Raw genomic sequence first — 18913 nt, forward strand, 5'->3', positions numbered from 1 at the left:
CAGGCAGCTTTTCCCTTTGCTATGTGACACTCACCCTCTTCCAAGATTCAGCAGATTAGATGGGACACACCTTTCTCATAGTGATGTCAGAATGCAAAAAGAAAGTTCCAAGGTCTCTTGAGGCCTGATCTGACTCAGCATCCTCTCACTTCCGCTTCATCTAAAGTAAGTCACATGATGATATCCAAAGGCAAAGATTAGTAAAATATACTCAGCTTCTTGTGGGAAAGAAACTACCTAAATAGAAGGAGGGGTACAAATGTGCCAATTTGTGCAATATTCCCGGGGACGAATATGAATGCATGTGTTCTGTCTCCTTTGTAGAGGCCTTCAGACTGTCATGAACTGAATTCCCAATGAAACCACACAAAGATTTTTACTGGTTTTCTGTTTCTGCTATGAAAAACTGTGACAAATTTAGGGGCCTAAAACCACACAAATTCATTGTTTTACAGTTCTATAGGTCAGAATACCAACCAGTATCCCACCAGGCTAAAATCAAGCTACAGGCAGGGCTGTGTTCTATCTGAAGGCTCCAGGGTGGGGTCGGTTGTCTTGCAATTTCAAATTTCTAAAAGCTGATTGCAAACCTCGGCTCTGGTCCCTTTCTTCATTTTCAAAGCTAGTAAATTCAAGCTGAGCCTTTTCCATATTGCCACCTTTCTGGTTATCACCTACCTCCCTCTTTCTTTTAAGGGCCCTTGTGATAACATTGGTATTGCCTGGATAATCCAGGATCACCTCCCAGTATTAAGGTCAACTGATGAACATCCTTGATTTCACCTTCAAACTTATTCCTCTTTTTCCTCGTAAACTAATATATACACTGGTTCTCATAAATAGAATGCAAAAATTTGGGGAGGGAGAGAGACATTAATCTGCTAACTATAGAGATCATATTATTTTATGTTACTAATAGATTCTAAGAAAGAGGGGATTATATGTTAATATGGTTTGGATATTTGTCCCCTTTAAATGTGGTACCCAGTGTTGGAGGTGGGGCCTAGTGGGAGGTGATTGGATCATGGGGATGGATCCCTCATGAATGAATTAACACCATCCTCTTGTTGATAAATGAGTTCTCCCTGAGTTCATGCAAGATCTGGTTGTCTAAACAAGTCTAGAACCTCCTGTTTATCCCTCTCTTGTACTCTCACCATGTGATGCACTTGCTTCCAGTTCACTTTTTGCCAAGATTGTAAGCTTCTTGAGGCCCTCCCCAGAAGAAGAGCAGATATGGCTGCCATGCTTTGCAGTCTACAGAATCATGACCCGATTACACCTCCTTTTATAGAAACACAAAAATGGACTAACTCACGTGGTCTTGGAGGATAGTGAAGTATGTTCTTCTTATGGCCTATGTTTTTTTTTTTAAATAACATTTATTGTTATTCTGATTATACAAGTACTTTGGGTTTTCAGTGAAAATTTTTGTGAATAAAGAAAATGAGAAACAAACATAATCTTACCAATTTGGCAACTACTTTTGATATGTTTGAGAATATGGATTATAAAATACAAAATATATATTTATGTATTTTTATTTAAATATCATTCTTACTAATATACAGTTAATTAACTTATGTGATTGACCAAGAGAATAGAATTGTTCTTGTTGTGATTAGGGGAAGGCATTAAAAACAAGTAAACATAGGGCCAAACTGGATGTAAAAGGTGGATGTCTTTGAACAATACGGAGAAAGCAAAGGTTGCCACTTATTACAGCCACGTTCCAACTTTAAACTCTTGCCTTTCTTTGCCCCTTCAATTATGTTTGAGCACATAGAATTTCTAGGTGAGTGTAGACATGTGAGAAGTCAGGGGGGACACACCATTTTAGATCTTCATAACAGCATGATCTAATAGGAACTTCACTATTTAGCCATATTTCATATGTCAATAATATTTTACAGAATTGAAGAAAAATACATTTTTAATTTTGCTTGTTTTTGTAATTTAGCAATCTCCTTCCTCCAAAAATATGAACCAACTTCAGAAATATAATGGGAGTGCTGTGATTAATTATACCAATTGTATCATTAATGTAGTATGGAATAAACAAGGTACATTTTTCTAGCAACCAGTTATTATCTCTGGGAGTTTGAGCCTACAATTCAAGATAACAGAACACAAATTGAAATAATATATTCAGTTTTTGCCAAGGCAGCTAAACATGATAACTGAAATATGGCATAAATAGTAGCACAGACATCAGGAAACATAGAATATAAGAGTGGGAATTCAGTAGCAAATCAGTCTTTCTTTCTTTCTTTCTTTCTTTCTTTCTTTCTTTCTTTCTTTCTTTCTTTCTTTCTTTCTTTCTTTCTTTCTTCTTTCTTTCTCCTTTCTTTTTTTTTTAAGATGGTGTCTAGCTGTGTCACCCAGGCTGGAGTGCAGTGGTGCAATCTCGGCTCACTGCAACATCTGTCTCCCGGGTTCAAGCAATTTTCCTGCCTCGTCCTCCTAAGAAGCTGAGACTACAGGTGCCCGGCACCATGCCTGATTAATTTTTGTACCTTTAGTAAAGACTAGGTCTCACCATGTTGGCCAGGCTGGTCTCAAACTCCTGATCTCAGGTGATTCACCCACCTTGGCCTCCCAAAGTGCTGGGATTATAGGAGTGAACCACTGCTCCTGACCAGCAAATCTCATTTTTATATTTTCATATACACTTTTCAATTTCTTTAGATTTATTTTAGAAACATTTCTTGCCTTTAAGAAATTCATAATCAAATGTGGGAAATTCACATATACGTATATTTAACATAATAGAGATATGAACTAGGTACTCTGAAAGAAGAAAAGAAGATAGTTAATTATCCCTGAAAGTGGTCAAATCCAAATGGTTCCATAAAACTTTTATTGTCAGAACCTACAATTGGTAGGAGTACAAATTTCCCAATTCCCAACACATGCTCACTGCTTTCATATTACTGCTTTCAAAACACAAAATGCAAACCAAGTGCATGTATGAAGTAACATCAATCATATACATATGTGTGTCACCTGAAATGATTCTTCTGGGAGTAAGCTGTGAAGAATAGACTCAGGATTCCCACTGATTCTCTATGTGGCCTTGGGCCAGCCAGTTGTTTTCTCACATCCATTGTTCACATCTCTAAAATGAAGGAATAGAATCAGTGGCTTCTAAAATCCACAGTTGCTCCCGCATTGCATGTTTTTATGATTTGGTCTCTAGTGATCGAAGCTGGAATCTAACACATATTGAGAGATAGTCCTCCGTAGCATTTCTGTGTACCTCGTATCAGATTTTGTTCCAAACAATCTTTTTAAGGATGTTTGTATAGCAGACAGCTTTGGAAGAGAAAAATAGTGTCACTCTCTGGGCAGAGGCAGATTATACAGACTATATCTCTACTCGGGGGCAAAGTCAGGCAGTTTGCTGGCAGTCCTTTAGAAGACTGAACATTCCTAGATTCAGGGTTCTTCAGCTTTGGCAAAAACTGTTTGCATGGGCAGAATCCATTTGAAACCACATCTACATCACCCCTATAGGAAGTCAGGGCAAGGCAATTGGAGGCAGTGCTACCTGCTGTCCTGTGACTTCTGCCAGCATCTATAAAGTTGTAGCAGGCTAACTTGTCAGCTTGCAAATAAGGCAAAAAATCTCAGACCCTTAACAATCTTGGCAAACCATTGCACATCACAGAAACCTATCAGAGGAGACTCAGGCATTGCATAGGACTGTCCATTCCTTGATAGTGCTCTTAATAATGTCTCAGAGGCCGGGCGCGGTGGCTCACGCCTGTAATCCCAGCACTTTGGGAGGCCGAGGCGGGTGGATCACGAGGTCAAGAGATCGAGACCATCCTGGTCAACATGGTAAAACCCCGTCTCTACTAAAAATACAAAAATTAGCTGGGCATGGTGGCCCGTGCCTGTAATCCCAGCTACTCAGGAGGCTGAGGCAGGAGAATTGCCTGAACCCAGGAGGCGGAGGTTGCGGTGAGCCGAGATTGCGCCATTGCACTCCAGCCTGGGAAACAAGAGCGAAACTCCGCCTCGGAAAAATAAATAAATAAATAAATAAAAATAATAATGTCTCAGAAACCCTCACGTCACTAAGTAATTTATATTATCTGGGCTCAGGTAGTAATTCTGTTTATGTTAGCTGCCAAAATACACAAACCATTAATTCTCAATGGTTTACACATTTGAAAACTAATTTTTGCACATTTAAATTTCAAAGTAAGTGTGCTTATAATCTATGAGAGACTAGGTAAGCATTCTGGGACCCAGGCTGCTTTCATCTGGTACATCCACTATGTTCTAGGTTAGTGTAGTCCTCTGCATTTTGTGATGATATGCAAACACCAAGGGTCACGAGTGACAGCTTGCTCTCGGTGATGACTAGAAGGGGTTATATCATTTCTTTTTTCCTTCAGTTGGTCAACACTCGGTTTTAGGAACACACTTATCTTCTGTGGAGGCTACAAATGTGATCTGAATATACATCAGAGATCAGAGAGGAACAAAAATAGCATTGATGACCAGTAAGTCATCCTCTGCCAGAGTCAGGCAAAACCAACTTTCTCTTTCTCCCTCCCTCCCTCCTCTCTTTCTTTCTATTCTTTCCTTTCTTTCTTTCTCTCCTCTCTTCTTTTTTCTTTTTCCAAGAAGGGTCTTACTCTGTAACTAAGGCTGGATTGCAGTGGCACTATCATGGCTTACTGTGGCCTTAAGCTTCCAGGCTTAAGCAGTTCTCCCACCTCAGGCTCCCAAGTAGTTGAAACTGCAGGTGTGTGCCACCAAGCCTGGCTCATTTCTTAAATTATTTCTGTAAAGACAGGGTTTCCTTATGTTGTTCCTGCTGGTCTTAAACATCTGAGCTCAAGCAATCCTCCCACCTCAGCCTCTTAAAGTGCTGGGATTACAGTCATGAGGCATAGCACCTGGCCCCAGACCCCTTATTTCTGAAGTTCAGATCTGTTGGCATGCAATTGTTCCCTAATTGATTATTCATAAGCCAAGCTACTCAAAGCATTTGCCTCCTTTGTAAAAGTCATCATTATTATAACTTTAAATGTATCTCAATAATCATTTTATGTTTGCATGGCAAATAGATTTTTTCCTTTATGGAAATTTAAAAATATGATTCAAGTTTCTCTTAACCCATGTGGGAAAAACAATTTTATTTTGAGAAAACCAGAGGAGCTACTGCGTGTGAATCACAGCCTTGTCTTACCACTTGGCCCCATGGTGGTAGGAGAATTGATTGCTTTAGTTACCTACACATTGCACAAGAAATATTCAGGGCCAGAAACCACCAGCTTCTCCAGGAATTAACAAGGAACCTGGTGTGCCTGTAGTCCTGAAGACTATAACCTATACTTTGAGATGCTGCTAGAGAAAAAGTGTGTTGTCTCACATCATGCAATGGAAGTACCTCTGTGTTTTTGGAAGCTTCTTATTGTGAAATATTTCAATGATTTAGACTAAAAATATTACTGGAAAGATATTGGGATGATTTTAGGATCCCTCAAACTTGAAAGTGTCATTGCCCAGCTTCCCATTTATATTTGCATGGAAACTTTAGAATCATTCTTATCTTCTTCCCCTGCCTTTTTTCTCCTGGGCTCAACAGTTCTCATCCCAGCACCCAGGTTTCAGGCCTCATAATGCTAACCAAATGATTTTGTTCTAAAATGCAAATAGTATGCCGTTCTGGAAATTTAAAGTGATTGATGCAGTCAAGAATAATGCTTAAATTGTTTAACTCTGCTGGACATAGTCGCTTACACCTTTAATCCCAGCACTTTGGGAGGCTGAGATGGGCAGGTCATTTGAGGTCAAGAGTTTGAGACTAGCCTGGTCAACATAGTGAAACTATGTCTCTACTTAAAATACAAAATTTAGCTGGGCGTGGTGGCGGGTACCTATAATCTCAGCTACTCAGGAGGCTGAGGCAGGAGAATCCCTTGAACTTTGGAGGTGAAGTTTGCTGTGAGCCGAGATCACGCCAATGCACTCCAGCCTGAGTGACAGAACGAGACTTCGTCTAAAACAATAAAATAAATTCATTAAGTTAAATTAATAAATAAATGTCTTAGCTAAATAGAAGAAGCCCCTTAGAATATGATTCCTGTTTATTTTTTTACCTCATCCCTGGCCACTCAGGCATTGCAAGCATTCTCCACGCTAACCATATTGCAGTGTTTACAACTTGAAAAACATCATGGTGTTTCCAATGTCTTTGCTTCTCTCCAGGCTGCTCTGTCTCTCTGAAAAGACCATCTTTCATCTAATCATTCTCCATCAGCTTTTAAATCTTAGTTTAAGCATCTTTCTTTTTAAGAAAAATTCTATAATCTCAAGCCCATTTAAAGTTATTTTTTGAGTTTCTGTAAAGCACTGTGAAAAAATAAATACAGTACCACTTATCAGGTACTATTACTGTTGATTTTTGCTTTTTCTTTCACAAAGCTCTAATATTTTTGAAAAGACATCATGTCTTATTCTACTTAAATTGGAGGTTCACATAATTATTAAAGTAGAAATAATCTCTCATCCAAAATGTATTAATTAGTCATTGAATGACACTCAAAACTTATTCCCCATAGAATCAGTTTTACATACTTCAAAGATGTTCTTTACAGAAGGTAGTTTCCTGAATAAATTAAAGCCTTTAAGGAAGATATTCTATGTGAAGCACATTTTAAAATAAAAACTATAGTTTTCTGGAGTCGAACAGTTAATTCCTTGAATGTGACATTGAACAGAGATTGAGCCACAATGAAACTTATGGTTATTTTAGAATCACATTTGAGAGATTTCCAAATTATAGTTGGAAATTATGTTGTACAATAGGGACAAATTAGAAGGGCATCACAGTTTAAACTCACCAGATTAAGACTGAATTAGGGTATATACTTACCATGACTTCCTAAGTATTGGACTGTGGTATTAAAGCACATACATTCCTAAGATATGAGTCATGTGGCTCTTAGTACATAACCAAAGATTCAAGAAATGTCCTGTTTCCAATGCTAAATTAAGAGCTGCAATTTAAGGGGAGAATGAGACTGAAAAAATGATTTTTATGGTATTAAATATTCAATGTAAATTTGCAAATTGGAAAGTTATTTTTACCCAAGTTATTATCGATACATTTTTTTTGGATGGAGAAAAGAGATAAATCTCAGATCTGCTCATATTTGTTTATAGCTTCTGCTTAGATGAGACAGCTGGCCTCAGATATCCTAAGGATTTTTCAATGCTCTGGGACATGCAGTCAAGCAGAGTTTAAAACTACAGAAGTGCAAGTGACTTAAAGAAGCCAGAGTAATTTCAGGAGGGTACTGTGACAAGAAGCAGAGCAAGAGACGTTGATTTATTGTTAGAACATAGCACCACAGAGGTCTAGGAAGAGTAATTTTAGCAGAAGACAACAGCTAACATCCTGGTGAGCCTAGCACTAGGGTGATTCATGAATATCAAGCTGTGAAGAACTTCGGAACTTCACCAGTTAGCTAGAGTGACCAAGAGATCCCAGGGGTCAGTAATTCTTATGTCGAATTCCTAACTGCGCATTATTGAAAAAAAAAAGGAGGCTGGGCATGGGGGCTCATGCCTGTAATCCCAGCATTTTGGGAGACTGAGGGGTGAGTGGATCATTTCAGGCCAGGAGTTCAAGACCAAACTGGCCAACATGGTGAAATGCCATCTCTACTAAAAATACAAAAATTTGCTGAATTTGGTGGTGCATACTGGTAATCCCAGCTTCTCAAGAGGCTGAGGCCGGAGAATCACTTGAACCCAGGAGGTGGAGGTTGCAGTGAGCCAAGATCATACCACTGCATTCCACCCTGGGCAACAGAGTGAGATTCCATCTCAAATAAATAAAAGTAAATACATTGAAATTAAAAGAAACTACTATTACTTTCTTTAAGGGCAGGAATAACTACTTCTTGGGGATGCAAAACACAACTTGAAACTTTGGATTTTCTGTAGTTAGTTTATTTAGTACTAATTTATTGTCACATAGAAAGCTGAAAACAAATAATATATTCCAAATAGCAGAGCAAAAACACAAATTACCCATAAATTACAATAATTAAGCTGATGGTGAATTTCCCAACAGCAAACATGAAAATCAGAATACACTGGAATAATTTATTTTAAATCCTAGAGAAAGTCAGTGCTATAAGATCGTTGCAAAAGTAATTGCAGTTTTTGCCTTTGAAAGTATGGCAAAAACTGCAATTACTTTTGCACCTATCGAATGACATTAACTTTGCATTGAAAGTAATGGCAAAAACCAGAGTAACTGTTGCACCGACCTAATAAGTTAAATTTTCTACCCAATAGAAATAATTTTGGGAGATGAGGGTAAAGTGAAGGTGGTTTAAGAAAAATGAACATTGACAGTGTATATCATATATAAGCCCTTACCATAGCAAATCCTAAAAGACATATGTTAGGAAAATGAAAAATATTCTGAAAGAAATGTGAAATGACACCTGTAATCCCAGCACTTTGGGAGGCCAAGGCGGGTGGATCACGAGGTCAAGAGATCAAGACCATCCTGGTCAACATGGTGAAACCCTGTCTCTACTAAAAATACAAAAATTTAGCTGGACATAGTGGTGCGTGCCTGTAATCCCAGCTACTCAGGAGGCTGAGGCAGGAGAATTGCCTGAACCCAGGAGGCGGAGGTTGCGGTGAGCAGAGATTGCGCCATTGCCACTCCAGCCTGGGTAACAAGAGTGAAACTCCGTCTCAAAAAAAAAAAAGAAATGTGAAATGAAAGAAGGAATGGCAAGGGGGAAAAAAAATAAACATCAGGATAAGTCTAAAGAAACATTAACTGAACATAATAATATTGATATTACTTTTTGAGAAAGGTTTAAAAAAAAACCCATATAATGATGCACCAGCAAAAATCTGTGTGTAAAGTGATAATACAGATTTAAACACTGTAGGTTTCCTTTAAGTTCAGAAGAACCGTAAGCATATTATTCAAATTCAGTCTTTATGATAGATATGCACATAAATGTCTATGGTAGTCACTGAAAAAAGTCACAAAATGCATAACTTTCAAAATAATATGGAGATAATCAATATGGAGGAAAAATCAACAAAATAAAATTAATTGAAGAAGGCAGAAAATTAGGGAAGAAAAGATAAATAAAATATTTTTTTAAATGCTCATATGTGACATCGCAATGAACACTTGTTTTAGTTGTCAATTTCAGCTGTATGGATAAAACTCTGTGCTGTTTATAATAAATATACTTAAAATAATGCTAAAAATTGAGAGAAAAAGGATGAATATAGAAATATCAGTCATTACTAACAAAATCTTGTATCACTGTATTAAAACCAGACAAGTAGACTTCAAGGAAAAAATAATTGCCATTTTTTTTAAGTTACCATCTAATAATAAACCTTTACCTCACCAAGATGGTTCTTTCATCAGTCAATTAATATAATTAATATTGGTGGCAAAGCTATATACACATGGCATAGTTCTAAATACTAGACATATAACAATGAAAAAAAGCAAATGCAAAGCCCTACCCTCATAAAACTAACTGACTTTCCAGTATAAAACTTTTATAATCTATTGGGAAAACAAATTACATTTCTAATCTGTATACAATTAACAAATACATTAAAATTTCTGACATAATTAAAGGAAACATTGATAAATCCATGCTCATGGTAGGAGACATTAACACATCTCTTCCTATAATTGTTATAACCAAATATACACAAAATCTGTAAGGAGGTAAGGTTACAGAATACTTGAACAACACAAATTACATGCTTACTATAATGGCCTTAAATAACACTGCACCCTGTAATCCATCTCAAGCTCACATGAAACATTTATGTTAAACGACATGTAACAGAACATGATTGTAGGACCAGTGTCAGCAAATTTCAAAGCATTGGCTCTATTCAGAGCACATTAACTGAGTAAAACATAACAAAAAGAGGCATTCATAATTTAAAAATATGCAAAAACTATAAAAACCTAGATATCTAATAGCTTCTGTGTTAATGGAGTCAACATAGCAGAAATTAGAAAACACTTGAAACAGAATGATAATGAATATTACATCTCAAACATGTGCAATGCAGATAAAAGTCCTTAGAGTATTTAAGTGATTTTATTAAAAAGGAAGAAGACTACAAATTAAGGAATCAACCACTTAAGATGTGAAAAAAACTTAAAGAAATAAAATGAGGAAATAATAAGTAATACAGTGGTATGATGTATACCTTAAAATGAGCTATAAGCATAAGAAACTGTAGAAATGGAATATCACTTCCAAAACAATAGAGGGAAAAAGTATAAATGTGAGAGCTACATTTAAAAAAAAGAGAGAAAGTATTGACATAAGAATATGAGATATAAGAATCACTATAAAAACACTGCAAAGATTAAAAAAGAGATGATCGTAAATAATTCTGTGTAAATACAGTTTAAAATGTCAACAGTGTAGATAAACTTATAGAAAAATTAAGTATAAGAAGAAACTGAAACACTAAGTGGTACCATACACATAAATTAGCTTAAAATATTTCCACAAAGAAAAAAGTCTTAGCTCAGATCATTTTAAAGGTATTCAGGAATAGGTCATTCAAAACTTTAACGCATTCCAGAGGGGAAAAAAAGCAACACCATACTCAAAGCATACCTCTTACATTTTAAGATAGCATTACAACTAGTGGCTCACGCCTGTAATCGCAGCACTTTGGGAGGCCGAGGTGAGTGGATCACGAGGTCAAGAAATCGAGACCATCCTGGTCAACATGGTGAAACCCCGTCTCTTCTAAAAATACAAAAAATTATCTGGGCATGGTGGCGCATGCCTGTAATCCCAGCTACTTGGGAGGCTAAGGCAAGAGAATTGCCTGAACCCAGGAGGCGGAGGTTGCGGTGAGCCAAGATTGCACCATTGCACTCCTCCAGCCTGGGTAACAGAGCGAAACTCCGCCTCAAAAAAAAAAAAAAAGATGGTATTACAACCTTAAAACTATAATCAACCAAAAACTGTCCATTACAGAAAAAGTATGGATAAATTTTAGCCATGAATGAACATGCCAAAATATTACATAAAGTATTAGCAAATTCAATGTACCTATATGTATATTTTATACCTGTATGTATACCTATCATGTATACGTATATTATACATGATATATATATCATATATATGTATATATGATATATATATCATGTATAATAATATGACGAAATTGGGTTTATCCCAGTAATAGAAGGATATTTGTCTTTGTAAGAGCTAGCATTATACTTTACCATATTAACAAATTCAAGCGAAAAAAAACACAGGAACTGATTCAAGTAAAGTACATTTTTAAAAATCAATATCTATTCTTGATAAAAACTCTTAATAAACCAGGAATATGTCTAAATCATGCAGAAGACTTTGCAATAAATCAATGGATGACCTAATAAAGAGCACCAACAGTCAGGTTCTGATATTAATATTGTATCTTGAATTTGTTTTTCTGTTGTAAAAATATATAAGATTAATTTTAAGTACAGTTTCAACTTATATGACTTCAGTAAATTCAGTTGTTATAAACAGATATGTAAAAGGCTTCTGCTACATTTTAAACCTGTATCTATTTCTGAATTGTTTACAAAGAAATAGTAGAACTATAATATGTGTTGATAGATTATATTTAAAAGCAAACTGAGCATCTCCCATTTTCCTTCTGCTTGTTAAGTCTGAATGTAGCACTTTGTGTATTTAAAATCCCTGACAACAATTTTTACTTGCTATTTATTGCAACATTGCCTGCAGAGACACAAGAGAAGTGATGTAACTTGTCTAAGGCATCACAGTATGTCAGTGTTGGTGATGGCCTTGCATATCACTTAAAATGAACTCCTTTGTTGGGTCCCTTTTTACCTACAAAATATTGTATCTTTATGGTAGTCTTATATGATTTATTTCATTAGTAGGTTAGTGTAAATTTATTGTTTAGAAATGTCTTTCCTTTCCCATTTCTATTTGAAGCCCAATTTACTTCATTTAGTTACCAATGAGATATATATTATTATATTGAGGTTTAAATATATGTAAAATATTTACCACATCCTATTAAATAGAAATATTGAAATAGAAAAGATCAAAGGAAATATGAAATTTAAAATGTACATAGTTTAAATAGTGTGCTTAGCTAGTAACCCAATGGCTTCAGATATTTGTAAACATATTGGTTATATAGGCATTCTGTATTGCCCTTTAAATCTATATTTGCATTTATATATTTTATATTTGCATGCCAAGTTAAGATATTCAAGGGACTGGTGTGTCCCTCGAGACCAGAGACAATTTCCATTTTTCCTATATTGCCAGAACAATACTAACACATAATGTTTAATATTTTTTCTCTGGAGAATGACTGTAGAAAGGATTACAGTAATTATCTTATCTACTGTGAGGACTATAAGGTGTGTTTCAGCTGAAATCTTTCCATTTGTTTAATCATTTTGCCATTTTTAATTGACAGACATCAATGTAATTGTTTATTAAGACATGTAAACATTACTAAACCACAAGACATTATAGAGCAAGCTAAATGCAATTGTATGATGTATAACTTATTATAAGCATACATTGTTATACTGTGAAGAGTCAATCACTAATTAATTAATTGGTTATTATGTATCATTGATCAAGGGGCACGTATGTGTTTTAAGTGCAGTGTAATTGCCAAAATACTTTTTTAAACAAGTCATAATCCAGCTTCAAGCGTGACAGTGGCTATCCCACAATACTCATACCCTCACAACATTCCTAGAATTTTCTTTTTTTTATTGTAAGTTATTTGATCAATAAAAATATCTTCTAATGTTGTTTTAGTCCTATTCATTAAAAGATAGTTATTGTATGTCTACTGAGAGTAAGGCCTTATTATGGCTCCTTCATACACACCAGTGAGAGAGACAGACAAGGCACTGTTCTCAACAGCTGGTCTTCCAGTAGAAAGAGAAAGATCCCAGTCTAGTGGAACAACAGATAAGGAGATAAGACTCTTTCAGAAACCAAGAAGACAAATAAATAGGAAAATGTAGTTGAAATAGAAGGAGCTTATGGATAAATGGTTGGCAAAGTCCTCCTTGATGATATTTTAACTTCAGACCTAAAGTACAAAAAAAAAAAAACAAAAAGATCCTTTTGAGGATCTGGGAATAAAAGATTTCCTGGACAGCTAGTGCAAAAGCCCAGAGAAAGATCAAATATTGTCATTTCTGAGAAACCAAAATAACAGCATGTGGCTAGTGTGAAAAACAAGGAAGGCTACAGGCAGTGGAGACAGGCAAGAGATACAACTGTTTCACATAGAAAAATAGTTTTCAGCCCTGACTGTGTGGCCAGACAAAGCCCTGCAGCTTGACAGCATTTAGACAGTCAGCAGAAGAGAGGAAACCTGAAAATCAGACAAAGATAAAATAACCAGTGAGGCTGGAGCAAAACCAAGGGAAACAATCAATGAAGCAAGAAAAAGAGGGTGAAGAAAAATAGAGGGAGTGGTTAGCCGTGCCAAGCATTTGTGTTAAAAGAACGAAGAAAAGATGCCAACGTAATTTTTACAATGGAATTCAAGCTGAAAAAGAGGAATGCAAGGACCAATGGGGAAACAGTGAAAGAGACAGAACCAACAAATTAGAACTTCCGATGGACTGTTTCAAAAAATGACAAAATGAGTCCTGAGTCCGGGAAAATGAGTCCTGTAAGGAAATTGAGATTTTAGAGGCATTGCAGCGATTATGGATAATTCCTTTTCTCCCAAAAAGGGAGAAAGCATGACAGATAGGAAGAATGGAGACTCACTGGATTTGTTGTTGTTGTTGTTGTTTTGCTCTGGAGTATAATTTGTGTTTTAATGGAAGAAATTACAGCACATTAAAGCATATAAGGGACAGATATTATATTGGATATACACTCCTCCTCATTCCCTTATCACCACTGTCTTCTGACTTCTCAACTATTGCTGTGGCCATTTTTCCTTAGGCTCATGAATCTTTGTTGGAAAACTTAACTGCCACTGACAGTCAGGCTAGCTAGTCATTTGTTCTTAGTTTCCAGCATTCTGAACTTAAATAAAGCACCACACGCACTAAGGCAACAGGTCTGGTTTTCTGAGCAACCACCAAAGGGGCCAGATAATGCAGTCGGGAAAGTAAGTGTGTGTGTACACGTGTGCACACACATGGGTATAACTTCCTGTGTGTGGAAATGTAATGGCTGAGACACAGGAGTCCTTTTCTTTCCTTTTCTGATGGACAGCAAGAAAGTATGATTTCTGTGTAGAGACTTCTGCAGCTGTCCAGTGGGGTGAGGCCATAGGCCAGCACATTAATGCATCATCTTGTGTAATTGCCTCTTCTTAAGAGACTTGATTTCCTTATTTGCTTCTCTTGTTACCCTGACATTGCACCTCTTAAACAGTAATTCCAGTCTTCACCTTGGGGATGCAGGCAAAGATAGTTATAAATAAATACAGTATTCAAAGTATATACTATTTATGGATTCCGTTAGTGTTCTTTCACTTTGTAGTTTCATAATTGTTTTAATATTTAATAGAATTCCAGCATCTAAAATGTTGAAGAATATTCTTATTCTCATCTGTTTAGCTATATAAGTGGCATCTTAGAATTAGGTTATCAGATAGAAAAAAAAAAACCTCACTGTTTTTAACTATAATCAATGAAACAGAAATTAATTAATGAAAAACTGAAAACTTTATTCAATATTCTTATCTGTATTTAAAATATTTTCACTTAAGCCTTTAGCAACCCTCTTCTATTCATTTTGGTGATTACATTTTCCCATTGTGAAGGACTCGTATGCTCATTGGTGAAAATTTAAAACAAATATCACTTGAGCATATATAAGAAAATGATAGATTAAATATTAGTTTGTTATCTGTATATGAGGTACACTTTACCTCACACATGTTATATGTGATATTTGAATATTTTCCTTTGATGTAAGGTGAATATTTATTATTAAAAGCTGTATAAATCTAGTTTTACTTGTTAAACAACTTAGAAATGTTTCTTTCTTTTTTTTGAGACACAGTCTCCCTCTGTTTCTCAGGTTGGAGTGCAGTGGTGCGATCTCCACCTCCTGGGTTGAAGAACTTCTCTTGCCTCAGCTATCTGAGTAGCTAGGATAACAGGTGTATGCCAACATGCCCAGCTAACTTTTGTATTTTTAGCAGAGATGGGGTTTCCCCATGTTGGCCAGACTGCTCTCAGACTCCTGGGTTCAAGCAATCCACCTGCCTTGACCTGCCAAACTGCTGGTATTATTACAGGCTGAAGCCCTGGCTCTGGACCTTAATTATTTTCTCAAAGATTTTTGGACTGTACTGCTTAGGCATTGTGCCTTTATAATTCTTGACAAGTATAGTTAAATTTCTTTGTAAAAATGTGTCCCAACTTACATACCAATATCAACATAAGAAAACACTTCTTTTATCAGATCCTTCTCAATATTTTCTATAATCTCTTTTAAATTGTTTACTTTACTTTTATAATAAAAGTTTGTTCTTTAATTTTTTTAAATTCCAGTTCAAACATGGAATTTGCTAAAGCTTTTAACATTTTATATTTCAATGTTTTTAAATTATTTATTTTCCATTTTCACTTACATGTTATTGATACACGAGCATAATTTTCCTTTCAATTATTATTATTAAAGTTTGCCCACGTATAACTTCTCTTTATTTTGCTAGCTTGACATAATAAAATTTCACACAGGGATTATGCATTCCATCTGTTTTTATTTTTTTGTCTTGCTAATTTTACACTAAAAATAATCCTCCCTGTGACCAAAAGGGTAGATATATTTCTTCTAGCTTTTTAGAGTTCATATCATTCACTTAGCACAACAATCCCGCTGAAACTTAATTCGATATGGTCTGATGTGGGATCTAAATGGATTTGTTTAAAACAGAGTTAAGAAAGTACTCTAATTATTTTTATTAAAAATTCATTGGTTAACGAGTTTCTATTATTGTGTTTAAAATTTTATATAGCTAAGTCTGTGTTAGGTTTTTCTTTCATTCAATACTATTTATTCTGTTCAGTCTTCAAACTGAACCTAATCACAACATTTTAACATCTAATAAAAATTGTTCTAGATTGTTTTAATTCTATTTTTAACTTTTTTCTACTTTTTAGAATTTTGTTCTTATTCAATATGAACTTAAAAAGAATTTTGTCAAATTGTAAAAGAAAATTTACTCAATAAATTCATTCTAAAATAACATATTTCTTTATGATATTCTGCCTTTCTATCCAGAAACATGCTACCCACTTCATGATTTAGTCTTCATGTCTCTCAGAAAAGGTATCTAATGTTCTGCATGTTATCCCTGATACCTTTGGGTATTCCTTGCCCTATCCATTTTGAATAATTAACATCTTAAAATTCAAATATACTTGAAAAATTAATACAAGCAACTTTAGGTCAAAGCTGATGTTGCCTAGGATGACAGCTGTTTTCAAACTGATAAAAGAAAGAAATTTATGCTCATGGGACAATAAATTGAAATAAAAATAGGAGATGCACTATTAGGTCAAAATAGCATTGCATAAATGATATAATTAACTCCCCTTAAAAAACAAAAAGAAGAAAAATAACATCAGAGCTGTTCCTAAATGACAAAGTCACAATGTGTTTTCTATTGTGGTTCTAATCAAAAGCAGTCTTCCTGAGGGAGGCAATCTCTTCTGGAGCAAGCATGATTTTTAAAGTTACATGTATAATGCTCCTTCATGATTTCATCATTGTGAATTGATGATAATTTACTTCAAATAAGTTTTGGCATCTGGAAGGAGTAAACAGTATACTTTGTATGAAGCAATGTCCCTTTAGAATTTTCTTTTCACTTATTTCACCATAGGTAAATTAGCCATGACTGAGTTCTAGACAAGACAAAGGGGAAAAGATGTACTCCTGGTCCTGTCAGCATTTCTGAAAGGTTTAATCCTAACAGCTGAAGTGAAGATGATGAATTACATCATCATTTATGACCAATCAAGCAGAGGAAAGGGCCAAGACAGAAAAGAATGCTTTAGCCTTTTTTATATATCTTTAAAAAAAATCACATTGCACTTATTTTGAAAAATGTCACTGGCCTCCTCTTGGGTTTATATCTCTAAGGAGTACTTTGTTTCTGCTTGCTTTCTCAAATATATTGAGACACTACCCTAGGGAAGAAAGCACATGAGTACTCTAAGAACAAAAATAATGTCACCTTTCCAACCTTTTAATAATTCTGAATTTTTCTGAAGTTCAAGAGAAAGGCAATGCTTTAAAATCGCTCTCTTTCTTTTCTATTAAAAAAGCCATCCATGAAAAAATATCGATTAGAAAGCCACCATCTTATTTTATTTATTTCTTATTTTTACTTAGTTTAGTTTTTAATTTTTTTCATTTCCATAGGTTATTGAGGAATAGGTGGTGTTTGGTTACTTGAGTAAGTTCTTTAGTGGTGATTTGTGAGATTTGGTTGCACCCATCACCTGATCAGTGTACACTGCATCCTATTTTTAGTCTTTTGTCCCTCACGCCCTTCCTACTTTTTCCCCCAAAGTCTATGCTGTCATTCTTGTGCCTCTGCATCCTAATAGCTTAGCTATTATATGCAAATATATGATATTTGGTTCTCCATTCCTGAGTTACTTAGAATAATATTCTCCAATCTCATTCAGTTCACTGCAAATGCCATAATTCATTTCTTTTTAGGGCTGAGTAATATTCCATTTTACATATATATATCCCACAGTTTCTTTATCCACTTGTTGATTGACAGGCATTTGGGTTGGTTCCATAATTTTGCAATTGTGAATTATGCTGTTATAAACATGCCTGTGCAAGTTTTTTTTTTTTTTTTTTTTGGTATAATGACTTCTTTTTCTTTCAGTAGATACCCAGTAGTGGTATCGCTGGATCAAATAGTAGTAGCTCTTCCTTTAATTCTTTAAGGAATCACCACACTGTTTTCTATAGTTGTTGTACTAATTTACATTCCCATCAGCAGTGTAGAAGTATTTCCTGTTCACCGCATCCATACCAACATTTACTGTTTGTTGATTTTTTTATTATGGTCATTCTTGAAGGCGGAAGGTGGTAATGCATTGTTCTCATTGAGAGTGAGTGAGTCTCCAGATATCTGATGGTTTTAGAACCATATGGCATTTCCCCAGCTTGCACTCATTCTCTCTCCTGCCACCCTGTGAAGAGATGCATTCCACCAAGGTTGTAAGTATCCTGAGGCCTCCCCAGCCATGTGTAACTGTGAGTCTATACAAGTTCTTTTCTTTATAAATTACCCACACTTGGGTATTTCATCATAGCAGCATGAGAACAGACTAATACAGCAAATTGGTTCCACAGAGAGTCGGGTGCTGCTCTAAAGATGCACAACAATGGGAAAGCAACTTTGGAACTAGATAACAGGTAGAGGTTGGAATGGTTTGGAGGACTCAGAAGAAGACAGGAAAATGTGGGAAAGTTTGGAACTTCCTAGAGACTTGGAGGACTCAGAAGACAGGATGATGGGAGAAATTTTGGAACTTTCTAGAGACTTGCTGAATGGCTTTGACCAAAATGCTGATAGTGATATGGACAATGACACCCAGGGGGCTCACGTTTTGCATCAGCATGACCTGGAGGTGAGCTATGGAATCAAAGGAGATCATGTTGGAACTTTAAGGTTTATTGACTGCCCTCTTGGATTTTGGACTTCCACTGGGCCTGTACTCCTTTGTTTTGGCCAATTTCTCCCATTTGGAATGGTTGCATTTACCCAATGCCTGTAACCCCACTGTATCTAGGAAGTAATTAACTTGCTTTTGATTTTACAGACTCTTAGGCAGAAGGGACTTGCCTTG

Source organism: Callithrix jacchus, chromosome 3 (genome assembly GCF_049354715.1).
Source record: "Callithrix jacchus isolate 240 chromosome 3, calJac240_pri, whole genome shotgun sequence".
Classification (NCBI taxonomy): Eukaryota; Metazoa; Chordata; class Mammalia; order Primates; family Cebidae; genus Callithrix; species Callithrix jacchus.